Source organism: Elephantulus edwardii, unplaced genomic scaffold (assembly GCF_000299155.1).
Source record: "Elephantulus edwardii isolate Elephantulus edwardi_28Jun2011 unplaced genomic scaffold, EleEdw1.0 scaffold00173, whole genome shotgun sequence".
Taxonomy (NCBI): domain Eukaryota; kingdom Metazoa; phylum Chordata; class Mammalia; order Macroscelidea; family Macroscelididae; genus Elephantulus; species Elephantulus edwardii.
The window spans coordinates 2,229,698-2,257,111 of NW_006399923.1; the positions used below are offsets into that span (position 1 = coordinate 2,229,698).

The following is a 27,414-nucleotide window of genomic DNA, read 5'->3' on the forward strand; positions in this document are numbered from 1 at the left end:
TATGGGATTCTCAGAGTCGACCACAGTTTGTTTTGATCCACAATCAGATACCTTTGCATAGTCAACGAAACACAGACAGCATTCCTCAGATACTCTATGCATTCAGCCAAGATCCATCTAACCTTAGCATTAATATCCTGAATACTACATGGACTCTTCTAAACCCAGCCTGCACAACCAGAAGTTCTCTGTTTACATACTCCTACAGTAATTGTTGTATAAATTTCAGCAGAATATTGTTTACATGTGATATTAATGATATTGTTTGATAATTACTGTAGTCTGTCAGGTCACCTTTCTTTGGAATGTGAGCAAATACAGATCTCTTCCAGTCAGTCAGCCAGGGGATTGTCCTTCAGATTTCTTGGCCCAGCTTAGGAAGCATCTATTTGTTGAAATATGTTAATTAGTATGCCATCAGTTCATGCAGGCTTGTTTTAGTGCCAATTCTCTCAGAACAGCTTGAACTTCTTCCTTCATCACCACAGGCTCTTGTTCATACGTTGTTTCATGAAATTCTTCTATGTCAGCCAATTCCTTTTTGGTACAGTGACTCTGTATACTACTTATATCTTCTTTTAATGCTTCTTGGATTATTTAATATTCTGCCCCAAGCATCCTTAAATTTTTCAGCTTGTGGCTTGAATTTGTTCTTCAATTCCATCACCTTAAGAAATGCTAAGCATGTTTGGCCTTTTTGATTTTCTGACTCCAGCACATTTTATTATAATATTTTGCTTTGTCTACCTGAGCTGCCCTTTAAAATCTCCCCTTTAGATCCTTAACTTCTTGATTTCTTCTCTTTGCTTTGGCTTCTCGGTGCTCTAGTGCTTTATTCAGAGTCTCGTCAGACATTCATCTTATTCTTTTCTTCCTCCTCTGCATTTGTAATGACCTTTTGCTTTCTTTATGCATTATATTCTTGATATCCTTCCACAGATCATTTGGTCTTCACTCGTTAGTGTTCAAGGCCTCAAACCTTTTCCTGAGATGGTTTTGAATTTCAAGTGGGATAGACTTAAGGTCAAATTTGGTTCCTGTGAATTTGTTTTCATTTTCTTCAACATCAGCTTGAATTTACATATGAGTAGTTGGTAGTCTGTTCCACAATCAGCACCGGGCCTAGTTTTAACAGTTGATATTGAACTTCACCAATGATTCTTTCCCCCTTTAATTTATTTGAATCCTATGCATACCATCAGGTGAATTCCATGTGTATAGTCTGGTTTGCGTTTCTTATAAAAGGTATATGCAATGAATATATTATTGAAAGGACAGAATTCTATCTTTCTAACCCTAGCTTCATTTCTGTCTCCAAGTCCATGGTTTCCAACTTTCATCCTTCTTCCTTGTTTCCAACGTTTGCATTCTAGTCACTTGTTATTATTAATGAATCTAGATTGCATGCTTGATCGATTTTAGACTGCAAAAATTGGTAGAAATCTTCCATTTCCTTCTCCTTGGCTTTAGTTGTCAGTGCTTATATTTGAAAGATAATGGTGTTCACTGATCTTCCTTGTTGCATATGCATATTATCTTGTCACTTGCAACACTGCTTTTCAAGATGGATCTAGAAATGACATTTTTTAATTATGAAAGCAACCCCATTTTTTCTCAAATTTTTATCTCCGGCATATTAGTTCATATGATCATCTGTTTCAAAATGTCCCATGCCAAGCCATCTCATTTCACCAGTACCTAGTATGTCAATATCTATGTGTTCCATTTCTTTCTTAACCATGTATAATTTTGTTACATTCATGCTTCTCACATTCTACGTTCCAATCACTAATGTGTGCTTACAACTGTTCCTCCTTCTTTGTGTTTCCCTATTTGAGGTCTCAGCCTTACTTGCCATGTCTTCATGTCTGCTAGTCCAAGTATGCTGCATTGTACATAAGGTATTCAAAGGCCCGTTATTTCGGAATTGAATGGCCAATCCTTCTTCCTAGTTTGTCTTAATTTTAGTGCTTAGACTTACAACAGTATATGACAGATTAGCATTTTACAGAAAGGAGCAGATGAAAGACATTTACCAAATTATATAAGTGATCAACAGATTCAGTGTTGCTGCTACCCCCCGTTGGAGTTGTGTGTCTTGACTAAACCCTTTCTACACTCCTCCAGCATCCCCTTCTACTCCCACTACACCATACAACATCTCTCTTCTTTTATCCAGATCTTGATATGATGGCTTAAGTCTCAAGCCACCTGGGCTTCTGTGATTCTAAACACCTCATGCTACCACCAGTTTCTAATGCTTTGGCCAGTATCTCTTGAGTTTAGGAATCTCTAAGATTATATATCAATTACCAATAGCAAGGAAGGCTTCTTATAGAAGTTCAAGGCAAAGAATTTCAGACATAGGATAAGATAATAAGAAATGTTTTCTATAATACTCTATGTTAAACAAATTTTTCAAGAAACTGGACTTTTTAGTAGAATGTGGCATCAGTATCAGAGGGAGACTCATCAGTAACTTATGTTATGCTGATGGCACAACCTTGCTTGTTGAAAATAAGGAGGATTTGAAGTACTTGTTGTAAAAGATCAAGGAACACAGCCTTTTGTTTATATTGCATCCCAATGTCCAGAAAATAAAGATTCTTACCATTGCAATGATAGGCAACATTATAATAGATGTAGAAAAGATTGAAACTGTCAACATCTTCATCTTATTTAGATCCACAATTAACACTTTTAATAGTAGCAGTCAGGAATTCATGAGACGTATTGCATTGGGAATGTCTGCAGTATAAAACCTAGGAGTAATAATGTCAGTTTGAGGACTAAGGTGTGTCTGATTCAGGCCAAGGTCTTTCTGATTACTTGGTATGCATTTGAGAGCTGGATAATGAATAAGAAAAACAGAAAAAAGTATATTGATGTCTTTCAGTTGTGTATTGAAGAGTAGTGGACATTACATGGACTGCCAAAAGAGTACACAAATATGTTTTGGAAAGGGTGTAGCCAGGGTCCTCTTTGGAAGCAAAGATGGAAAAAGCTTCGCCTCACATACTTTAGGCATAGTGCTAGGAGAAGCTATTTCTTGGAAAGCATCATGATACTTAGAAAGGTAGATGGCCAGCAAATGAGAGGAAGATCTTCAACCAGGTAGACGGACATTGTTACTGCCTCAGTGAGCTCTAATGTGCCAGGAAGTGTGAAGATGGCTCAAGATAAGACAGGGTTCAGAGTTCTTGATTATAAGGTTGTGATGGGTTATACTTAACTTGTTTGGCACCTGACAGCAACAACACCACTTTCAGCAATAACTATTACTCCATAGAGTTTTCAATTACTAGTTTTAGGAAGTATGTTGTTGTGTGCCCTCAGGTCAAAACAAACTCATACCTGACCCTCCAGTGCATTAATTATGTATGCATAGAGAAGTGTAATCGGGGTGGGGGGTGGGGGGAAGGGACGTGGGAATTGTATACTAATGAAGGAATTATTTTTTCTCTCTCTTCAGAGGGGGAAGCGAGCTGGTGGGGGGGGGGCAAGGAGAAAATTGCAGCCATGAATGAATGGAAATCCAAAACCTCTAAAAAAATTAAAAATTAAAAAAAGGGATTAAATTGTACAGAAGGAGATTTTCCATCATTCTTCCATGAGGTAGTTGGTGAATTCAAACTGCATGCCCTTGGGATTGCAACACAATCTCTAAATACTTCTTCCCAATCAACTCTGAGTGGATTTGAGCTCTCATTTAATTGTTTTGAAATTGCAATGAGAAAGGAAGACATTAGACATGGGAAAATACAAATCAGTAGTGGCCAATGCATGCATTGGTTAATATAAGAAGTAGATTAATAGTAGAAATAAATGAATAAATATGCCCTGACAATCAAAAGAACATAAACAATGGATAAAATCCAGTGGGACATGAGCCATATGGATAAATTCATCTCTGATGTGAGTAAGTAATCTGAAATAAAAACCAATCTTTAAACAAGAGTTATCTTTGAGATAGACTAAATAATAAAAATACTTCCAAGAGCGGCTTGATGACACTTCATTTTGTGATGTCATATTGAGTTATTCTGTTGTTGTTGTTATGTGCCGTCGAGTCGTTTGCAACTCATAGCGACCCTATGTACAACAGCCCTAAACCCTGCTCAATCCTGTGCCAATCACACTGCCTCTGACACAGGCATCCCGATTACCCCAGTCACTGAATCAATCCACCTCATAGAGGGTCTTCCCCTCTTGCGCTGTCTCTCCCCCTCCCAAGTATGATGTCCCTCTCCAAGGACCTGTCTCTCCTTACAACATGTACAAAATATGTCAGACGAAGCCCCAGCATCCTTGCCTCCAGGGAGCAGCCTTGTTTAACTCTCTTTGGGATCAATCTGTTTATTTTCTTGGCAGTCCATAGTACATTCGATACTCTTCTCCAGCACCACAGCTCAAAGACATCAATTCTCCTTCTATCCTCCCTAGTCATTGTCCAATTCTCTGATGCATAACAAGTGATTGCTACATAAATAATCTCAAGAGAATTCCAATCAGATTTGAGAATGCTATTAACCACATACTTCTAAGAATTCTCGTGAAGAGACATAAACAATCTTAAATTCGGATTTGTTCACTTAGTTGTTAAGAAAATTTAAAAAAACAACAAAAAAACCAACAAACCATTTTTTCACTTATGCTTTGGTCCTCAGTATGTCATAACATACATTTGTAAATCCTAACCCTGGTATATTAAAGTAGTTGACTTTTAAGTACTCTCTGAGTGAAGCCTACCTTATGGATAACAAAATGAAATATTGTTGGACCTATGACAGCTTCAAAATCACTAGTATCTTTTATTTCGTTGTTGCTACATTTTTGTCTATCTCATAGAGCGTACCGCAAATTTCACCATTGATAATATTTTTTGCTCTATAATTTCTGAAAAACGTTTCAGTTTCAGCTTAGAAGACCTGAAGAGCATAGGATGACATTAAAAACAAAAACATCTATATAGATTTTTATAATCAAAATAGTATGTTTCAATTATCACACAGTAAAGTTTATAAAAGTTAATTATAATATTATAAAATATTTTTAAATACCTTTACATATATTGTTAATGTATTTTTATCTTTCATCACATATGAAGGGGAAATAGAACTGGTAGTTTAGTGTTAAGGAATTGCACTGCCAATTCAGAGGTACATGGTTCAAATAAACCAGATGCTCCGTGGGAGAAAGACAGGCAATCTCCTCCTATGCCATTAACTTCCCCTAAAAACCTGCTGGAGGATCAGCTGTCAGTTGATTCTATATAATGAAGGCAATAACGATCTCTATATATTTGAATATTTCTATCTATATATATCTATGTATCTATAGCGTCTGTTTATCTATCTATCTATCTTCAGGAGCTCTAGTGACCTAGTGCATAAGGAGTTGTACTGCCAAATCAAAGAGACTGTTAAAATCCATGAAATATTTATTCTGCAAAAGAAAGATGTGCATTCTCCTCCCACATGGTTTAAAACCTCTGAAAATCTGTCAGGAGGTCATATATGGAGTCAGTTTTAACTGCATAGCACAGAATCTGTATATACACAAGAAGGTTAAATAGACTCATTAACTATCCATATTAATTAATCTACTTGTGAAAAAATTGCCTTAATATTAAAAAGGATGGGCAATCTCCTCGCATGTGATTAACTAACTGCCTCTGAAAAACTATTGGAGGGTTCTGACTCTATGGTACACAACAACATGACAAAGAATACTATTTTTAAAATGTTCAAGTAGTTACACATAAAGTATGAAAGACTTTTCAATAATTTCAAGGTTTGAGTCTTCTGTTCATTAATTTCCCATAGTAACAATCACCAATAAGAGAATGGAGCAAGACATTTGAGATTTTAACCCCTTTTACTTGACAACATCTTTTTCCCCCCCTTTTTTAATTTTTAGTTCTTAGAAGTAGTAAAAATAACTTCAAATCAGGTTATATAGAATACTTTGTCGGATTGTGGATTTCACACAAAACCAACTTTCCCTACAGCTAGATTTCAGTGGGAAAGAAAATATATGCAACTTGGGTGATTTAAAGTTTCATTTATGAATATTTACCTTAAACCATAATAAGATATTTTGTTCTCTTTTCCCCCTGAGAGTCTGTATAAATTGTTTTCTCTCGCTATTAACAAAGAATGTTCAATAATATGTAATTATGTTTAAGGGGACAAGCAGACTTAGGAGAAATATCTCTAAAGAAGGTTGTACATTTAAATTAAGTCTCCTTGCCTTCAGAAAACACTCTGAGCCTCCATGAAGAATTCACTAAGCTGCTCTTAACCACTTGGATCTTTTAGTCCTGGATAATATGCATGAAGCTGTACTACTCCTTTCTCTTCCTTCTTCATAGATGAACAAAATGAATGTCCCTTAAAATTTCTTAATGACTTTGATACTCTGCATGGCAGATTCAATCACTATGCATTAGTAGTGTCACATTTTAGTCTGAAATGTGTACAGTTGACTTTTCTGAGCATTTTTTTTCCTTTTTAAGAAGAGCATTTCCATAACGCACGTGTCTCAAATAGGCAGCTGTATTTTCCACACTTCAAGGATCAGCTTTAGCATTGGAAAAATAAAGAAATGGCAATTTTATTATTTTTTGTCTATTGTCAGTTTTCCTTTGAAGCATCAAATAGGATATTGATATTTTTTGGCACTTAAGTTATTTACTTACTGTGATTTAACGAGCCATTATAAAGTGAGCCATATTCCCACGGTGCATTTCATACAACTATTACTAGAACTTCTTTTCAGAAGGATTTATCTACCAATCAATATCCATCGTATTGCACCATTTCCAGAAACACTAAAGAGACTTCACTTCTCAATCAAGGCTTGACTAAGGTATGGTTTACTCTAACAGCTTTCAGATGTATAAAACAGATCAAAAAAAGTAAATCCTCTAGTTCTGTGATGTAACCACTTTTTGTGTGTGTATGTGTATATGTACACACACACACACACACACACACACACACACACACACACACACACACACACATTGTTGTTGAATACTGTCAAGTTGCAACAGACCCATAGCTGACCCGCCAGCAGGTTTTCAGAGGCAGTTAATCACACAGGAGGAGATTGCCCATCCTTCTCAGGTGGAGCAGCTGGTGGCCTGGAACTGGGAAAATTGAAACCTCTCAATTGTGTTTACAAATCAAAGCAAAGAATCTTAGCAATTTGAGGTCACTTTCTTCTATGAAAGAACATTTTAGGACATCAGTTATGACATGTGAAAAAATGACATGTGTAATCATTTTAAAAAATCAGTATTTTTGAAGTACCATCTTAGATGATAAATTCGTAAATATTGATTAAAGTTCATTATCAGTAATGAATACACCTGAGGTATTTCACTGCTTTTCTTAAACTTGGCGTTTTGGAATTAGACTAGGTAGTGAACTAAACTCTTTGCACAGATTTCTTTTAAAGCGACAGCTCTCACAGGTGATACATATTTTCTACTGCTGATTTACTGGTTACAGATTTACAGATAGGTAGTGACCTTTGTATCCCAATTGAAAACAAATTAAGCAAATATGGTAAGTCAGGTCTAAAAACACTGGGTTGTTTCCACTTAGGGATCTTTGACAAAGCCCTCCTCTCTGAGCCCTCCCACTTCATTCGCTTGCAAATCCCGGTGCCTGGAGAAGTCTTTACTCCCCCTCTGCAACCCCAAACCAGGAGCCCTGCAGCGCCATCAGAGGCAGTATCTTCCTATGTAAGAGACGCTCCTTATTAATCAGAAACGCTGAATGGAAACCAATCAGATAGAGAGTTCCTTTGGCTTCAGCTGCCTGCCTGTCTGAGTTAAAAGTGATGCTCCAAGAGGGAGGCATACTGAGATGCATGAAGATTCAGCTGTGAAGATACTATAAAAAGAGAAGAGAAGTGATGAGACCGAAGCAACACGAAATTGCCAGTACTGAGCAGGGCTAAAGTCAGTTTGATTACTAAGCAAGGTAAGTGCTGTTTACTTTGCTTCTTAATATGAGTGTTATCAATCTCTGCTTTCTTGTAATGAAGTCGTGTAAATATTGTTTCCCCCTCCTAGTTGTTATATCATTTATTTTCTCTCTCAATATTTGGGAGCAGGTAAGAATATATTTTGTAATATTTGTATAAAATACCACAATGCTCAGTGAACATAACTTGCAATGCTTGATTCTTATTTCACTTTTACAAAATGGATATATGTTCAATCGTTTTGTTTATGTCTAACATTCATAGTTGCACATTATAAAAATGACAACTAAACTTCAAATTGTATAAATTGTACTTGTCGGTTTTCATAACTCAGAGTTACTTACAGAGCAATGTGCGTGCACATCTTATTAGTGTATTAATTTGAAATGGGCTCTTACTTAGCTCATTAACCCCTGTTTAAAAATTTAGAGTCACACCTGTCAAAATGAAAGACATTTTACTCATAATCTGTTCAGAGAAGCTTTCTGTATTTTTATGGTTATGAAAAGAATAATGTGCATAATAAAAACTTCATAAATGAACATCACATGTGTGAATTATGATGTCACATTACATGATAGAAGAGGTTTCTTCACACACTTATGGTGTAACACAGGTCAACATTCTAATGTATGAATCTATTAGCTTTAATTGTTCTCTATTATCTCAGTGACTGTATCTTAATGAAGGTGCTTAGATCTGAAGGAGGGAGTATATGAAGGACAAAAAATGCCAGGATTTTTTTTTAAAGTGATAATGGGAAACAATTAATGTAGTTCTGCTTTTTATTCATTTGTCTCAATATAAATATTCATTATTATTTTATAATTACACTAATCTCACAATATGACATAATAAATTTGAGCCAAAATATTTCAAAATTCCACAATATTTATAGTTGGTATGAAAAGTCTGTATTCTCAGAATATGTTTTCTATAAAAAGAATTGGATAAAAGAAATTGATAACTTACAATAGGTAACTTTTACATAAGGATGCCATATGTTTGTACTTTTGTTTTAATATTTATGTTTTTTATTTTTTTTTAACCTGTGGCTACACAATACCCAGGTTTGTTGTTGTTTCTCTGTTTTGTTTTTGTGTTTGTGGTTTTCTAAAAAAATGTTTTTACTAAATCATGTATGCATAGAAATTAGAATTTTCCCCACTAAGTTCTTAAATCTAGAAATCATATCAATGAAATAATGTGGATAATTACAAGTGTCATAACTTTTGAATGACACATTTGATTCTGTTTGCTATAGAATGAAAAGTGTTTCACCAGCAAATATGAATAATTTGGCCATTCACTGTTCTTAACTTGGAAAAAAAAAGCCAAACGTGTGCTAGAGAAATGCTTTGCATTTAATAGAGGTTATTTACAGCATCAGGCACTGTTTCAATATCTAGTAATGCTGTGTCAACTGGGAAGTTATTTGCACAACTTAAGAAACTGGTTGATCCAGAGTTGCACTGCAGATATTTTGAAGAAAAATAATATGAAGTAGCATATATTCCAGAGTACAGAGGCAAGGAATTGGGATCTATCATGGATTTATAGACTTGTTATCAAATGCAGTGTGAGTTCAACTAAGTTTTCTCAAATGTTCAGCTCACAAAAGATTATATGCACTTAATATACTACTAATAATATACTGGTTGAGAAGATATTGTCCTTATGTATTTTGTAGATGTACTGTAAATGTTCTGAGCAAAATTAATTACTGAAAAAAAATGAACATACAATGCTTTTAATCGCAATTTTAATCAAAGAAGTTTTAAGATAAATCCAAATTGAAATATTATTACATTGAAAGATTTATTTTTGTGAAGCCTAAATAGATGGTAGGAATCAAAATTGCTATAGTTGATCTCTTTTGATATTCAGACCCTAAGAAGTAATTCTTTGTAGCATGGAAAGTGACTTTATAGGATTTGCTACTCTGAAAATATATATGTCCAAAAGATGATTTGCTTTTTTTAATTCCTTCCTGGCTTGGTACATGCTAATAATTTTTTAAAGAGTAGGTAAAGTAATACTAATTTTTAAATGAAACACTTTTAAAAATTTTCTTTAAAAGGAGATAGTTTAAATTAATAAGAAAATTCACCAATAACTTTAAGCCAAGGGAGAATAAAATATAGTCATATATGCTTAACTTAAAGATTGACTTACAAAATAATGTTTTTTATATGATGGAAATATTTATTTTTTCCTCTTTAGTATACTATTTTATGGTTGTTTTGTTTAGTAATCTGAAATGTTTACATATTAGAACATCATTCTTTCATTTACTGGATAACTAAATTATAAATTTCCTTACATATGTGCAAGATTTTTTTATATATTAATAATACTAAAGTTTACTTAGAATATATGTTATTAAATGTTTAGTCTCTTGACTCAATCTAGTGTATGTTGCTGGATGAGAAGCCCTTTTAAATGTTATTTTGCATGAGGATATCTCATTTGCCATTTCTGAAACCATAAACATAGAAATCTTAATCAATGCAATATTCCTTCCATGGCATATTCACCAAGTCAAAAAAAGTTTCAAAAGAAATATTAAATAATAATTATAATTATTAATTTTATTATTATTATTATTACCCAAATAGCTTATTTCTCTTCAGGTATCAATAATGATAATAGAAGAACCATGCTTCCTGTCCAGAATATTTTGTATTTCATGGCGAGATTATTCAGAATGATTTGGATAATGCCTAAAATTATATAACCAAATTATGTGAGTAAGTGGCAATACATGAAGTATATGAAAGTATAATTCAAGTTCAAATATGATATAAAAAATACATGTAAATATATGCAAATGATGGTTGGCACCTACTGGCTATTTATAAAATTAAACATTCTATATTGAAAATTGTTTAACGTGCAGGTGTTCAAAGCTTGCTTTATAATAGTTCTAGTTTTTGTACACTCAAACATATATTTAAAATATAAATTATAAGGGAATCATAACTTTGAAAAAACAAAATATTAAAAAAAATTCAATGATAGTTGTTAAGTGTTTATGTTCTTCCTTCAAGTGTCTGTGTATGCATGTATATTTTTTATATACATGTATATGTAATATTAGACTACTAGAAATTTTCATTTACCACATATTTGGCCTGTGGTGAGATTTTCTAGAATACAACTCTACTTAGGTCTTAGCTATTTTTACATATCACATCTCAAATTAATAAAAATTATATTTTCCTAAGAAAGAAGAAAATATGCTAAATTGGATGAAAAGGCCAAGTTGAAAATTAATTTTGTTTGCACCACACCAATCCTCATTTATAAATATCATCATTAGTATTCTTACACAAAAGATGCATTCTAAGATAAAGCACTCTCTTTTTATCTTATTTATTTTCAGCAACAAATTGCCTAAGAAAATATATCTTATTCTAATCTTATTTGTAACTCCATTTTACTCAGGTATTTGTGTAAAAATCCACGAATTTTATAATGACTTTTTAAGCAGGTCAATTCCAATTTTACAGATGTGAAGACTGAGGTTTCATAAGCATAGGTTACATATCTAGGGATATGCATTTCCTGTATATGTAAGAACAGCAGCATAATGTGGCAGAAGATCATGTTGAGTTAGATAGTATAGAAGTATGTGCATGTTAGCACATATGTCTGTACATGCGTCTGGTGCACTTTATCTTTTGCTTGTGCCTTTGCATATTATGTGTATGTATTTATAAATATAAAATACAGAGTGATTAGTAGAACACAATGTTTTCTTAAGTTCTTTTACTATAACTTTTTTTTTATGAGTGTAGCAAAAATTTAGTGAAAAAAACCAACCTATGGATATATAGGACTTTTTAAAATACAATTCTTAATTTCTTTGATTATCCTACAGAAAGTTATGTTCTCTTATGAGTGAATTCAACTATCTCTGGCTGGCATCCCAATTATCTACCTCATGAAAACATCATGAAGCAAGTGCAGTGAGGAGCACTCTCTAGCACGTTCATATATTTCTATAGTAGTCTTAACATATTAATGCACTTATGCCTAAATTGAGCACTAAATTTAAGGTATGGTCATATTGCCACATTAAGAATGCAAAATGCGTGAGTGAGAACAGAATCTCTGGAGCCAAACAGAGCTTTTACATATTAACTCTACCAAGAAACTCATCCTAAAGACATAAAAGTCATGATAATGGTGTTCACTAGCCGTGAACAGAAATGAAAAGGTCTCTGGATTGTTGTTGGTTTGTTTCTAGAAGTACAGGAGAAATATTCATGATTCTCTCCCTCCTTTTTTCTCTCAGCCCATTAATCTCACAAATTATAAATCAACTGAACAAGTAACAAGTGCACTTATAGCCTCTGCATCTTCTTATGACCAAGCAAGATAATTCTTGGTCTTTCTATTAATCGATGAAACACTAGAGCATATTATATTTTTATAGGTATAGATTAAAATTGCTATGACCCTCATAACAACTTTTGAAAGGAGATCTATGGGTCTGTAAAGTTTGGATGACTTTATTTTATAATTTATCTCAAGTACTAATTGATCTACTGGAAAAAGGACGCTAATGTATTAAAAACTAACAGTTATTTGATTATGGAGTTTGCAAGTTTATTACCATCTTAAAGATATTGGAAGAAATAGAACTGACAAATACAATTTCAGAAGAGAATAATTTCTATACATTTTACATATAATTTCAAAGGTATCCATCATGTGTAAAGAGATTGACTTCATATTTAGTAAAGGAAGATCTTAGCAAAACCATACAAAACAACTTTCTTGGTAGGGTGTCAGAAGAACAGGAAAAAAAAATAATGATGCATCTAACAATGTCTATTACTGGCAAGTGAATAAGAGCAATTCAATCTTTGGAGAGAAGAATACATTATTTGAAATATACTACTTTTGTAAAACAATATCATCCGTTCCAGAAATTCTCTAATGGAACCTTTTCTGAAATTGTTACACTGTATTGTTATATTTTGTTTTTCTAAAACGTGTTACTGTAATAATTTAATGTACTTGCCAGTTATAGTCACTTACCATACTTACCATAAAGTGATAAATACAACAAAAGTATTTCAAAAATTCAAATGTATCTATCCATTTTATGATAATCAAGCCATAAGTGAAATATCAAAGAAAAATGTGTGATACAATTATAGAATAATAGCTACATTTATGGTTATATCTTCATTATTTTATCTAAGTATCTATATGCAGATATTATTAATTTATATTTTAGTGTGTATCCATTCTTATCATATAATTAAATCCAGTTGTCTCCATTATTGTCTCTTTTGCTCTACTTCTCAATCTTTCTGCTTCTCTTCTTGCTGTTGTTGTGTGCCATCGAGTCACAACCAAATCATAGTTGACTCTCTCCAGTGGATTTTCAGAGGAAGAAAATTGCACAGAGAATTGCCCATTCTTTTGCTGCGGTGCAGTTGGTGGGTATTCATTGTGTTCTTTTGAGGTTGCAAAGAAGTTTCTTATATTAGGCCACCAGAATTCACATACAGAAATGTGCCCACCCTCATACTCACAAACACCCTCTAAATATGAATCCCATGCTGTGGAGGTGGAATCAAATCATAGCTGACCTTACTTTGGGTTTCCCAGTTTACTAATTACACTGAAGGAGATATCCCATCTTTTCCCCATGGGTTGGCTACTTCCCATTTGAATTGGCCGAAAGGTGCACCCTTTGGATTAGCAACAACTTCTTATGGAGTAGATCATCTGAGCTCTATGTATATTTGTGAGCGTGTATATCCATATATATGTGTGTCTATAGAATTTTGAATGGTAGCCTAGTGATAAAAAGTTACTCTGCCCACCCAAAGGAATTTTGCTGCTGGGTTGTAGAAAGATGGGCACTCTTTCACCATAGGATTTATTGCCTAAAAAAACCTGATGGAAAGTCAGTTATGAGTTAGTTGTGACTTCGCTGTTCCTAACAACAATAATGTATACATTTCAATATATATGTATATATGGTTATACATGTGGATATATAATGAAGGGAAACACATTCAAGTATTTCAATGAATGAATAAACTACGGTGAAGGTGTTAGATGCTGTCTAGTTCACTATGACTCTTAGTAACCCTATAAATGTGACTTTCTTGTACCTTGCCCTAACCTGCAGCATCCTCACAATCTCTGATAGGCTCAAACACATTCGTGCTGTCACTGTGTTAGTCTATCATGGTGAGGATACTCATCACTTTTTCTGACTGTCCACATCTGACTTCCTCTCTGACTTCCCAGCATGATGCCTTTTCTAAGAACTAGTTGGTCCCTCTTTAGAACATACCAAAAATGTGTGAGACACAGTTTTACCATCTTTGTCTATAGTTATTACAGCAATGTAACATGAAACACTAGAAAAGCTTTTCAAGCAATGATAAATATTATATTATTAAGAAATTAGACATTAGAAATTTTTAAAAAATTTAAAAAAGATATTGCCAAGCAACCATAGGTATTATAACAACAAACGAGAGAAATTTGAATTTTCTTCAAATTTTGAATTTTTTGTTTTCCTTCCTCAATATAGCAAATAATTAATATTAAAAAGAATGGCAGCACTAAATAAGCATTTATACTTTGCTGTGACAAAGTTAATCTGTACATCTTAATATATATATACACACACACACACCTTGTATATTTATGTCTAAAATCATATTTCTAATACAGTCATTGCTATAGAGAAAGAAAATTTGCTCTCAAGGACTACTTTGTAAATGAAAATGTTTGAATAAACTAAAAACTCAAGTATCAAACTCTCTGCTGCTGATACTGACTTCTGAGACTGTAAATCATAATGGAATAAAAATGCCCATCTTTCCCCCATAGAGATGGTAGTGGATTTGAATGACTGGAGAAGCCAAACTTGTGGATTAGCAATCCAATTTAACAGATATAATGCCATGAGAAGTCTCTGTGTATGTATACCTGTTGTTAGGTACTACAGCTCATAACAACCCTACAAAGAACTGAAAAAAATCTTGCCTTATCCAGCACCATCCACTATATCTCTACCATGATCCATCCCAAAGTTAAGGTCATATATCATGTCAATTAATGTTCTTCCTTTATTCCTCTAACAATCTAACTTTCTTTCCATGTTGTCTTTTTCCCAAGGACTAGACCCTCTTCCCAGTGTCGAAAGTACGTGAGATAACATTTCACCATTCTTGCCTCCAGTGTGCATTCTGCTTGTATTTCCGTAATATGTCACACCATTGCACTGGTGGCCTGTCAGGAACGTGTTTTTATCTATTGACACGTATGTTAGATTCTTCTATTGAATTAGGAATAACTTTCCAGCTTTTGACATATCTGACAATGTTAGAAAACAGTTAGTTGGCATTTAGACTATTTATCCAATTTGAACCATTTTTGTTTTATTTGTGTTTCTTATTGTTTGATTTTGTCAATTAGTAGTGGAGTGAAAAGTAATATGAAATTAATGCCTTCATAAGAAAAATTTAAAAAAATAATTAACGAATCAGCTTCTGTGGAGCTCTGGTGTCTTAGTGAAGTTGTGCTGCAGTCTCAAAAGCATGAGGTTCAAGTCCATCAAATGTTCCACAGGAGAAGAATGGGCAGTCTCCGTCCATGACATTGACAGCCTCTGAAAACCCTCTGGAGGGTCAGCTATGGGTCAGTTCTGACTTGATGGCCAACAAGAGCAACAGCAATCAACTTCTAATATCACATTTTAGTCAATTTTAAAATATAAATAAAATAATTTAGCATAATATTGCAAACCATAATTGTTTACAATTTAATACATGAATAAAATGTTTTTAATAGTGTAATTAAACATAAAGGGTACTATAAAATATACACTAACAGAAAGAAGATGTTACTTATTATTGTATGATCTATGTTGCTTGAATCCACTAGCTGCTGCGCGGGATTGACAATCTCCTCCCTTGTGATTACCCACCAGGAGGTAAGCTGTGGGTCAGTTCACACTTGAGGGTTTACAACAACAACACAACATGTTGTTTTCATTGTTATGTAACTTTGAGTCAGAACTGACTCATAGCTGACTTTCCAGTGACAGTAAATCACATAGAAGGCGATTGCCTGTCTTTCTCCCACAGAGCAACTAACTGGTGGGTTCAAACTATATACCTTTAGATTGGCAGCATAATACCTTACCACTAAGCCATCTGCTCTATACAATTATATACATCATTTATTGATAACAGTAACTTATTATGGGTGATTATTTTTTTTTCCTTCTGAACACATTCTCTGTATTTTCTCCTGTGAATATAATTGTAATCCATGGGGAATGATTGTCCTTTCATTTCCTTTTGCCCCCTACTGCTTTCCTTCTGAAGTATTTGATGGCTAAGTTTATAGACGTCTAGACGTCTTGCAATGCACATTGCTTTATATTAATCACTGTGACGATTTGTGGAAAGTCGATGCATCTTTTCCAGGCACTGAAAGATGGAGATGTATTTATCCTGCTGCTTTCAACAACTTGTGCTTTCTTACATTCAGTGCAGCCTTAGCTTTGCTGCTCCTCCGGTTTCCACATGCAGTGTTCTGCTTCTCTCCTCTTATCCTTCTCCCCCACTCCCACTCCACCTCCACTTCAAAGGCAGAATACATTAACTGCACCTGCTTCCCCTTAACTTGGTTTGCAATAGAGAGGAGGTGATTCGGGGAACTGTGATTAAAAAAAGTTACTTTCCAAAATGAGGAATCTTTGTGAGAGCTAATAAAAATTGGTAAATATTTCCCATAACAAATTTTTTAAATGTCTTTTTCCTGTTCAAAGTCTCCCTGTTAACTCTTTTAGTAAGAAGAATCTAGCCTGGAGATAGTGGAGCAAAATAGAACACTGAGTGACATTAAATAGATAAAGTGAGAATTACTACTGACAGAAGGACCTGCCTTAAATTCTAGGATGCATTTGTGCATCCTGCAATTATGATTTTGAAGAACCAACAAGGAAAATTGGATTTTAAAAAGTTAAGACTACTTGTCTGTATGTGATTATTCTAAGGGGCAGAGGTATAAATTTACAAAGTGTTTTATGTTGACTGCTTGGTCTCAGGGGCCTGATAATTGATCCTTTCAATAGTTCACATGACGGAACTAAACTTGTGTTCTCTTTCCGTGTAATAGAAATATCAGCTCCTGTTATGGTCTGCAGATGCAGTTAGAAGCAATGATTTATCATAAAGCCATCACTATAGTATAAAGCTCTAAATGAGCTCAATCATGTTGTGATACCTATCCAGAATCTATGGTAACCCAGCGTATTTATTTTTCTTTTTATAAAAGAATAAAATGCATCAAAATCAGAACAAAGAGTATAGGTTTTTTGGGCTTTTTTTCATCCATTCACTTGTTTTATTTTCTTACCCTTTTCTTTTACTCGTTACTGCATAGCTGCTATCTTCCAAGTTCTATGCTGGCAAAATTACCTTCTTAGGGAACACACTTTTGTTGATAAACTATTCCATTTTGTAGATTTTTTTTATGCTTCTGTAAAAATATAATTGGTTTAAATTCTATTTATATCTAATAGTATTAAAATCATTCAAAGGAAATATTTCTTACCCTCTCTTTTATTCTTAAGAGCAACAACTCTCTCTTCACTTTTATGTTGCATAGCATTTTACAAATCCCCCCATCATTTTGATTGTTGTTTTGTTGATTGCTAAGGAGTCAAACATGACTCATAGCAACCCAATGAACAAAAGACCTATTTTTTCTCAAAGTTCTCAGAGTTTCCAGAGGCATGTTGTTTAGTAAGGTGACGCCACTCCTGATTGCCTTCTGTTTAATGAACTTTGGCTTTTATTATCCTTAAAATTGAAATCAATGATCCTGATGTGAAACAGAGCATTAATATAAAGACTTTAATACTTATTTTGAATCCATAATTTAATTTACTACAAAACTATGTTTTTATTTTCCTAAATTTTCTGTAAAATTTAAGTATAGAGAAAATATCTTCACAATTTCATATTAAATCATACAAGACAAAAATGAAAATTTGGAGTCATTTAACTTTGCATGCCGTATTATCCATCTTTAGCTTTCTAATACCAGGGCCATTCTACTAGTTGAGAACCTTATCAAAATTTTTTACCATATTATACTAATCTTTTGATGATTTGTTTAGTGATCAATTTCTTAAAATACTTTATTCTACAATGTATTATATAAATTAATGATTTATCCAAATATAGTTCTCCTTGCCATGAACTCTCAGACTGCCACATCCAGAAGTGAGTCTGCATTGCTCAGCCATTAATTCAAGACTTCTAGGTATAATTTTATTCTACATTTTGTTTTTCTCTTTATTCAAAATTGTTTGGACAGGATGATATCTCAATTTTAAATCTTATAATGTGAAATTTTCAGAAAATGCATTAACTCCAAGTGTGATTTTTTCCCCAAGTATGATTTTAATTTATATAGTCATCAAAGAAACAACACTATCTGAGAAGACTTGCTTTAGTCCCATGTCTTTGCTCATGCTGTAACTTTGAATGCCATTTCCTAGTGGTTCAGGTGGCTTAGTGAGAAGCTGTTAAGCTGCCAACCCAAAGGAATATGGTTAGAATCAGTCATCTATCCTGTAGAAGAAAGACAAGCAATCTCCTCACTTGTTATTTGCTGCCTCTAGCTGGTTTAATACAGATACTAAAGGAAGAAAGTCCATAGCTTCTATCATATGCATGGATAATTTTCATACTTGCTTATACAACACTTTGGATTAATTACTAACACTACAGAAAAAATAATAATAAAATGTTTTAGGTAGGTCTGATAAGTTGAACCTCAATTTCTTCCATGTTCACACCTTTGCTTTCCCTGCTATATCAACAGGTGTATTTCTGGCCACAAATTGTTTAATATTAGAAATATAATAAGTAAACAACTTATGTAATAATTTATTGTGGTCGGGGTGGGTGGAATTCTAGACCTAAGATTCATGTATATATATAAGCAGATTTAGTGTTTACAGTATGGATGAATCTGAGAAAGCTTCTTCATGTCTATGTGCTTCAGTGATCTTCTATGTTTATTTTTTAGTAATATCAATATTATTGTATCAAACGAGACATAATTGATGTTTCTATAATCATCACTATAACCAAGAATCAATACAATGTTGTCCAAACAACACTGAACACATGTACAAAGCACAAGGCTTTAGGAAATGACTGAACGACAATTGAGATGACTGAACATACATATGCAGCCCTAGATTTGCCAAGACGTTTGGAAGACAGTTATGTGGACAAATACCAGGAATAGATCAATGTTATTATTTATCCACTTCAAAGAAAAAAAGGATCCCACAGAATGAGTAAATTACCAAATCTATAATATCTGTAATATTATATGCTAGTAAAATATGTTTTAAGATCAATTAAAAAATGACAGGAGTGGGAGTAGAAACACATTGACAGGGAAATGTGAGGAATTCAAGATGAATGAAGAACATCTAGAAAGAGTCTATCATTGTTGCTGAAGTCCAAAGGGTCTTGTCTGAAAATAGAGATGATAATAAATATATTTAATTTTGTTTTAGTGAATATGTAAAAGTATACAACGTTGTGGATAATAACAAATGACTGATAACATTTTAAAGAATAGGATTCACTGCATACTTAATTATGCTGTTTCAGTGCTTCAAACAGCAGCAGGGAACACTGCATTGTTTAAAACCAGGAAAGGTGCATATAAGGGTCATATTGTCCTAATATACTTTTTTTTGGTCTTTCTGAGAATGTGCACTGTATGTAGAATGTTATTGTTGTAGTTGTCGTAGAATAAGGACTGATCGATACCTGGCCCACTAGCGGGTTTTCAGAGGCAGTTAGTTGCACGGGAGGAGATTGCACCACAAAGGAGAAGGTGCCCTTGAACTGCATGCCTTCAGGATTAAAACACAACTTGTTGCCACAAGGCCACCAGAGTTCCCATATGTAGAACAGTGTAACATGTCAGAGGAAGACTCTTTGTTGATATTGTAGTTGTTGTCGATGTCGCTGTTAGAGAGTGGAACTCTTATTCAATGCTGGTGAGAATGTAAAATGGTAATACTACTGTGAAAAGCAGTATGAAATGTTCCCAAAAAGTTGAAATAGAAGTATCATTTGATCCAGCAATTCCGCTACTAACAATATACCTGTAGAAACCAGAGCTGTGACTCAAACAGATGTATGCACATCGATGTTTATTTCTGCATTATTCATAATAGCCAAGAGATGGACATAGGACCTAGCAGTGGATTTTTGTTTGTTTTACCTTTATATTGTACATTGGCTTACCATGTGTTTAATTTGACTCTTTGGCAGTTCACAAGATCATTGTTAGTAATAATGTTTCTGAGGGTCATTATATCTGAGCAAAGTGTATCATGACTCTCTATGTATAAAATAGGAGCTACATAGCTTAATTTGACTACTTTTTTTTACTGTTTTTGATAATTGATAAGGGATATACAGAGTCCAGACTAACTATTACTCCTATTAGTATTATTCTTTTTGTGATGTGCCATCCAGTCAGAACTAACTCATAACTGATCAGGGTTGCATGCACCTCTTGTTTTAGAATGCAGTTTTAAGAACAATTAATTTATAAATTCTGTGTTGGAGATTGAATTATGGCTCACCAAAATATATATATCAACTTGATAGATCATGATTCTCAGATTTATGAAATTATCCTATGTGTTGTAAGTACTATCTGGGATGACACTAATGTGGTAGAATTAGAGGCAGATATTTGATAATATAATAATGGGGTTTTTTAATGTGATCTGGTTATTATTATCATCAGGTCATTTGTACGGAATCAGGGTGGAAGGAACAAGCTTGTTAGACTACAGCATTTTTATTACACAAGTATCAAAAGATATTTTCCATGAGATCACCCTCATCACTTTATATTTCACTTGAGATTAATAGTAGAAAGAAAAAAATAGAGAAAAAATATTAATAATGAACAAGGAATGGAATGGATTCTAGTTCTTGTCTGGGGAACTCCTATAACAAGTTGTTTGCTGAAGAGTTGGAACTGACACATAGCTGAACTTCCACCAAAGTTTTAGATATGTAAATCACACAGCAGCCAGGAAATTAAAAGATTAATTGCATTGAGAAAGTCTGCTGTTAGAGACCTCTCCAAAGTACTAAGGAACAACGATGTCAGGCTGGATTCTAAGGTGCACCTGATACAGGCTGTGGTCTTTGCAATTACTAGCTATGCATCAGAGAGCTGGACAATGACTAGGGATGATAGAAGGAGAGTTAATGCCTTTGAGCTTTGGTGCTGGAGAAGAGTATTGGATATACCGTGGACTGCTAAGGAAACAAATATGTTTGTTCCGGAGAGGGTGAAGCTAGGCTGCTCCTAGGAGGCAAGGATTCTGAAGCTCTGGCTGACATACTTTAAACATGTTGCAAGGAGGTGTCAGTCCTTGGAGAGGGAGAGAGAGATGCCATGCTTGGGAGGGTGGAGGGACAATACACCAGAGGAAAACCCTCGGTGAGATTAATTGATTCAGTCACTGGAGTCATGGGGATGGGTCTATTGGATACAATAAGATTGACAAGTGATAGAGCAGGGTTTAGGGCTGTTGTACATTAGGTCACTAGGAAACACACACTATGAGTCTCTATGAGTCGATGGCACATAACAACAACAACAACAACAAATCACATGGGAGAATTATCCGTCTTTCTCAATTTGAACAACTGTTGGATTTGGACTACATACTTTCAAATTGGCAGAAGCAGCAGACACATAAAAATTTTCTCCTGATTCTTTATTCAGAATTTTGAATGTTTATCTCTTAATTTGTCAGAGAATACACTTGTGTGTTCATTCATTCTGGCAACTCTGTTTAAGCAGTACTCTGTAGTAGAGTAACTTTTGAGTCACTGTTGTGCTGGAAACTATAACATAGGTGTTTAAAATGCCAGAAGTTTCACCCACAAAAGAGGAAAGATCTGGTATGAAAAACAATGTATACAAACTTTGTAAGTAAACCGATATAACATTTAAAAAATATTTTTTAAAAAGTGTCACCCAAAGTGGATAGGTTCCAGCAGAAGTCCTGGATTAATAAAGCTAAGGAGAAGTATTGGTCAACCACTCCTGAAATAACAAGCCTCTGAAAATTATATGAACAATAAAAAAGTATAGCAATAGTAGTAGTTTCCAGATTGGAAGTCAATCAAAATGAGAAGAAACAGCTGCAAACATGCTTCAATAATTAAAATATGGAATATATGTAGTCTGAATATATGAAAACTGGAGGTTATAAAAAATGAAATGAAACACGTGAACATTGACATTATATGTATAGTGAGATGAAATAGACTGGCATTGGCCACTTGAAAATTTTATGATGTGTTATTCTGGGAATGAAAGGAAGAATAGTGTCCCACTCATAGTGAAAAAGACAAATTTATGTTTTATCCTAAAGTCCAATATTGTGAGTGATGTGATACTACCCATATACATACAGGGAAGACTTAGTAATACAACTATTTTTCAAATATATGAACTGATAAATAGAAAGAAAAGGAAATTGAGTTCTACCAACTTCTGCAGCCTAAAATTAAGCACACATGCAATAATGGTGCATTAATAATCATTGGTGAATGGAATGCAAAGCATGGTAGTTGAAAAGTAAAGGCTAAGTAATAAAAAATGAGGCTGATTATCAAATAATTGAATTTTGTATGCTCCATGACTTATTCATCACAAAATAAAAACCTTTTAAAAAAAACCCCAAGCAATACAAAAAGCATCTTTACACATGGCCCTAACTTGATGGACAGTATAGGAATCAGATTGACTACATATGTGGAAAGACTCATTGGAAAAGGTCAGTTTCAGCAGTCAAATTAAGACCAGATGCTGGTTGTGGAACAAACCATTAGTACTCACATAAGAAATATTAAAACATTTTCATAAGAACCAATAGATGACTCTGAGTCTTGTCCATGTTATTAGGAGGAGATATTCCATGTAAAGAACCATCATATTTGGAAAGGAGGAGGGTCAGCGAGTAAGATGAAGACCCTTGATGAGACAGATTGGTACAATGAGTGTAGAAATGGGCTTAAGTGTGTCAGCAATAACAAGGATGAAATAAGATAAGACTGAGTTCAGCTCTGTTACTCATAGAGTTAATGTAAATCACACTCGACATAATGGCTTCTAACAACAAGAAGAAAAATAAACCTAGAATGTTTAAAGATTTTTAGAATCTATGTTTTCATCACACTGATTTTCTTTTTTATTTAAAAGTTCTTATTTAAGATTTGTAATAATTGGGATGGGAGTGTCAGAGCAGAGTTTAGGGCTGTTGTACATAGGGTCGCTATGAGTCGCAGGCGACTCGACGGCACATAACAACAACAATATAAAAATATACGCATCTCTTAGTGTAAAATAAGCAATATTAATGGAAATATATTTTTAAAACTTAAACATTGCCTTTGAGTAAAAACTACCTCATAGCTTAAACTCTAACAGGATTCCAAAGCTGTAAGTCACATGGGAGGATATTGTTACTAGGAGATTTGAAACATCAGGGGGATGTCATCTTTGTATTAGTAGTGCGTCTAATTGTAAACTATAGCACCAGAACTCTGTAATAGGATTATTTGTTGTTGTTTTTGTACCACAGGGTCAAAACTGATGAATAGCTGACCCTCCAGTAGGTTTTCAGAGGCAGTTAATCACATGGAAAGAGATTACCGATCTTTGTACAGTTGAGCAGCCAGTGGCTTCCAACTGCCTGCCTTCAGAATTGCAACACAGGTTCTTGTCTCTAGGCCACCAGAGAACCCTACAGGAGGACTTAGAAATACTACTAATAAGCATACTTAGAAATGTTTCAATATTTGTATACTACGTTATGCCCGCAATTTTTGAAAGATGTTTCTGAGAAGTGGATTTTTCTACATTATATTCAGTGTAGAAGCAGAGTGATCATATTGGTTAAATAAACATTTTCTCAAGCCTAAATTTCCATGAACGTGTCTTTGAATTTCAGTCTGTATGCTGAGCAAATTATTTGTGAAGTTGAATTCCAAGAAGAAGAATGTGGCATTAGGATTTGAGGAAGGCCTATATATTAACTTTGTTAAGCTGATGACATAACCTTCCTTGCAGAAAGTGAGGAGAATTTGAAGCACTTGCTGCAGGAGATCATTAACTATAGCCTTTAATATAGATTGCATTTCAATGTCAAGAGAATAAATTCTCACCATTGGACTGGTAGGCAACATTATGATAAATGGAGAAAAGATTCAAACATTGGGATAACGTCACCTTATTTGGATCCAAAATCATTATACTTGGTAACAGCAGTCAGGAAATCAGGAGAATTTTTACACTTGAAAAAAGTCTACAGTAAGGAACCTCTCCAAATTATTGAGGAGCAATGATGTTGTTTACAGGACATTGGTATACCTACTTAAAGCCATGGTCATTTTTTTATTAAATTTTATTAATTTTAATGAACATTTACAGAAATTTTGGGTTTCATTCGTTCATTGTTGCACTATTTTCTCTACCCTCCCCCCATTTCATTCCTCTTTTTCCCCCTTGAAAGTCTGTTTTAATTGTCCCATTGCCACAGTGCTTGTCAAAGCCAGTTCTGATTAATCTCCTTTATCATTGTGTCCTTTGCAATTCCCTATCACTCCTCCCTGAGAGAGACTTCACCCTGATTCATAAGGAAAAGGGGATGGCGTATTCTCTTAGCTACTTCCTGCTAAAAAGGGACGCTGTAGGTTTCAGGGTGAAGATCTTCTCTCACTACTCTAAAGGCCCCCTTTGGCAATAGGAAACACATAGACTATTATGGAGATTGATTTTGGAATTTAGATGCACTGTTATCAGTTGTGCTTAGCCGTACATGTTCATATCCTTGAAGATGTATCATGGAACTGTTGCAGCCTGGAAGACACAAATTTGACTAGCAAGTTAAAAGTACATGAGTCAAAAATTAAAAAAAGCAATAATATTCCAAGTAGAGATTCTAATAATGGCACAAATCAAGTTACAGAGGGAAGGTAGTTCTTAAAATAAAAGGCCTATTGACTAGCACTTTGTGTATTACAGTATAAAGGTTAGGAACCACAAGATGTAGAGGCTCAACTATGTCATTTATTGTTCTTAAGTCCTGGAGAAAATTCTATCTACCACTGGGCTGTTTTACAGCTCGGAAGTCCACATGCAAAGCAGAGGTGAAGTAAGGAACTGTTGAGGAGGTTTTCCGTCAATTCCAACAACTAAGAAATAGTGAGAAAATTTGGGACCTCAGAAGGCTTTTAGGACCAAATAGTAGGTTCTTGTGTCCAGGAGAAAACAAATATACTTACCAGTAATGTTAATGCTCACCCACAGCTCTTCTGGGAGGATCTAAATCTTCGAAGCATCCTCCTTTGTATCCAGCTGGGAGCTGGGGCCTGTCAGTCCTCTCAGCCACAAGGACCTGATGTGGGCCACCCTTGGCCAAGTGTACTTCAGATCCACACTGAATGGGAGCTTCCTCTCTACTCCCTTGCCTATCTGTCTCTACTGAAGTGGCCCCGCTTTCCACAGTGGAAGTAATGCTGGTTTTTAAAGTCATATTTACTTCTTAGTCTTGGTCTGAAATTTCTGCTGAATCTTGATATGTGTGACTTATTGATATTTTATCACTAGAGCTAAAGCTTTCATCATCACAGCTACATGGAAGCACTCCAGTTTAACAAATTGAGAGAGAGTTGTTGAATGAGTTAGAATTAAATGTTGCATATTTTGAAAAATATTTCAGTTGTAAGGCGAAAATGTCATTATGTTTTAAACATTCTTATCTATTATGATCTAATAATCAGTTCAGACTTAGTTGTTGTCCAGCTCTCTAGTGCATAGCAACTAAATGCAAAAACCAAGGCCTAGATTAGGTTCCTCTTAGTCTCTAGACTGACAGTGTTGCTTTTCAGTACTCTGGAGAGGTTCCTGACTGCAGATTTTCCCAAAGCAATTAATCTTCCGATTTCATGACTGCTAGTTCCAGAAGTGTTGATTGAGGAGCAGAACAAGTTGTAATTGTTAAAACCTCAATCTCTTTGCCATCTATCATGGCACTACAAATTGGCCCAGTGGTGAAAACCTTATTGTTCTTGATGTTAAGCTTCAATCCATATTGAAAACTACAGTCCTCTCCCTGGTCTTGCATCTTTTTGTAACTGATAATTGAGTTCAATCTTCATTGCAAGACTTATAGATTTTACTCACAGTTACTGTTTTGTTCCCCATCCCCCCCATGAGAGATGGATTGGAGCATGGGTGAGGCAAAGAATATCAAACAATGCAAGTCCCAGACCAGATTAACTACAAGACACAATTCCTCAATTAAATAGGACAGCTTCTCAGTCCACCAGTAAAAGTCTAGCTTCAGTTCAGAAGCACAAATTCTAGAAGTCTCTGGTTTCCGTACTCATTCAGCAAACTTAATCTGAGCAGTTACAGAGAAGTTTCCCCTCAATCACTCAGCAAGCAAAACCTTTAACTATGGCCTTTATCTCCAGAAATCCTCTGGTTACACCTTGCCACAGTCTCTTCACAGCAGTGCTACAGTCTCTTCACACTTTCTCGCCCACTGTGTATCACAGTGTCTTCACAGTACCACCACCATTGTCACTGCTGTTTTTTCACAATATGGAAGACATTCTCTTATGTTGGTTCCACAACTGTAAATGATTTACAAGAATATGAGATCACAGTTAGGTAACTGAAGCCTATGCGCCTCCCTCAACTGCGGCTACCACAATGGCTAGAAAAGCCAATTTTCAAGGGTTCTACACTCCATCAAGACTTCCAAAAGAACAAACAAATATGTTATTGAAGCAAGTATAATGAGGGTACTCTGTAAAGGCAAAGATACTGATACTGGGCTCATATTATTTTGGTCATGTTACCAGGAGACACCAGAAGTTAGAAGGAAAAACATCATGCTGGGTATACTGGAGAGTCAGGGAAAGAAAACACTCAATGAGATGTATTGACACAGTTAATGCACACAAGGCTTAGCAATGTGGGGATTGTGAGTATGGCACAGGATAGGGCAGTATTCTTTTGTTCATAGGGTCAGTATGGATATTTCTGACTCGATAATATCTGATAGCAATAACAGCAACCATCATTCAATTGATCTGAAAATATTTTGTCTCTGTTGATAGGTCTTTTCAAGTCAGTTGTGGTTCACAACAAACCTATGTAAAGACGGAAGAGAACATTACTGGTAATGACCACTCTCACAATTGCTGTTATGTTTTAAGACAATATTATATATTCATCTTGCAGATTATGCTACAACTCAGCACTGTGTCAATTCATCTT

General features: G+C 34.6%; 1 protein-coding gene across 1 annotated transcript in view; it reads left to right on the forward strand.

Annotated features, from left to right (window-relative positions):
* Window positions 1-7,875: 7,875 nt before the first annotated feature.
* CDH9 (cadherin 9, type 2 (T1-cadherin)) overlaps window positions 7,876-27,414 on the forward strand; it is a 274,677-nt gene continuing 255,138 nt past the window's right edge. The window contains exon 1 of the mRNA XM_006895668.1: window positions 7,876-7,994. The gene's annotated coding sequence lies outside the window, so the exon portion shown is untranslated. The remainder of the gene's footprint in view (window positions 7,995-27,414) is intronic.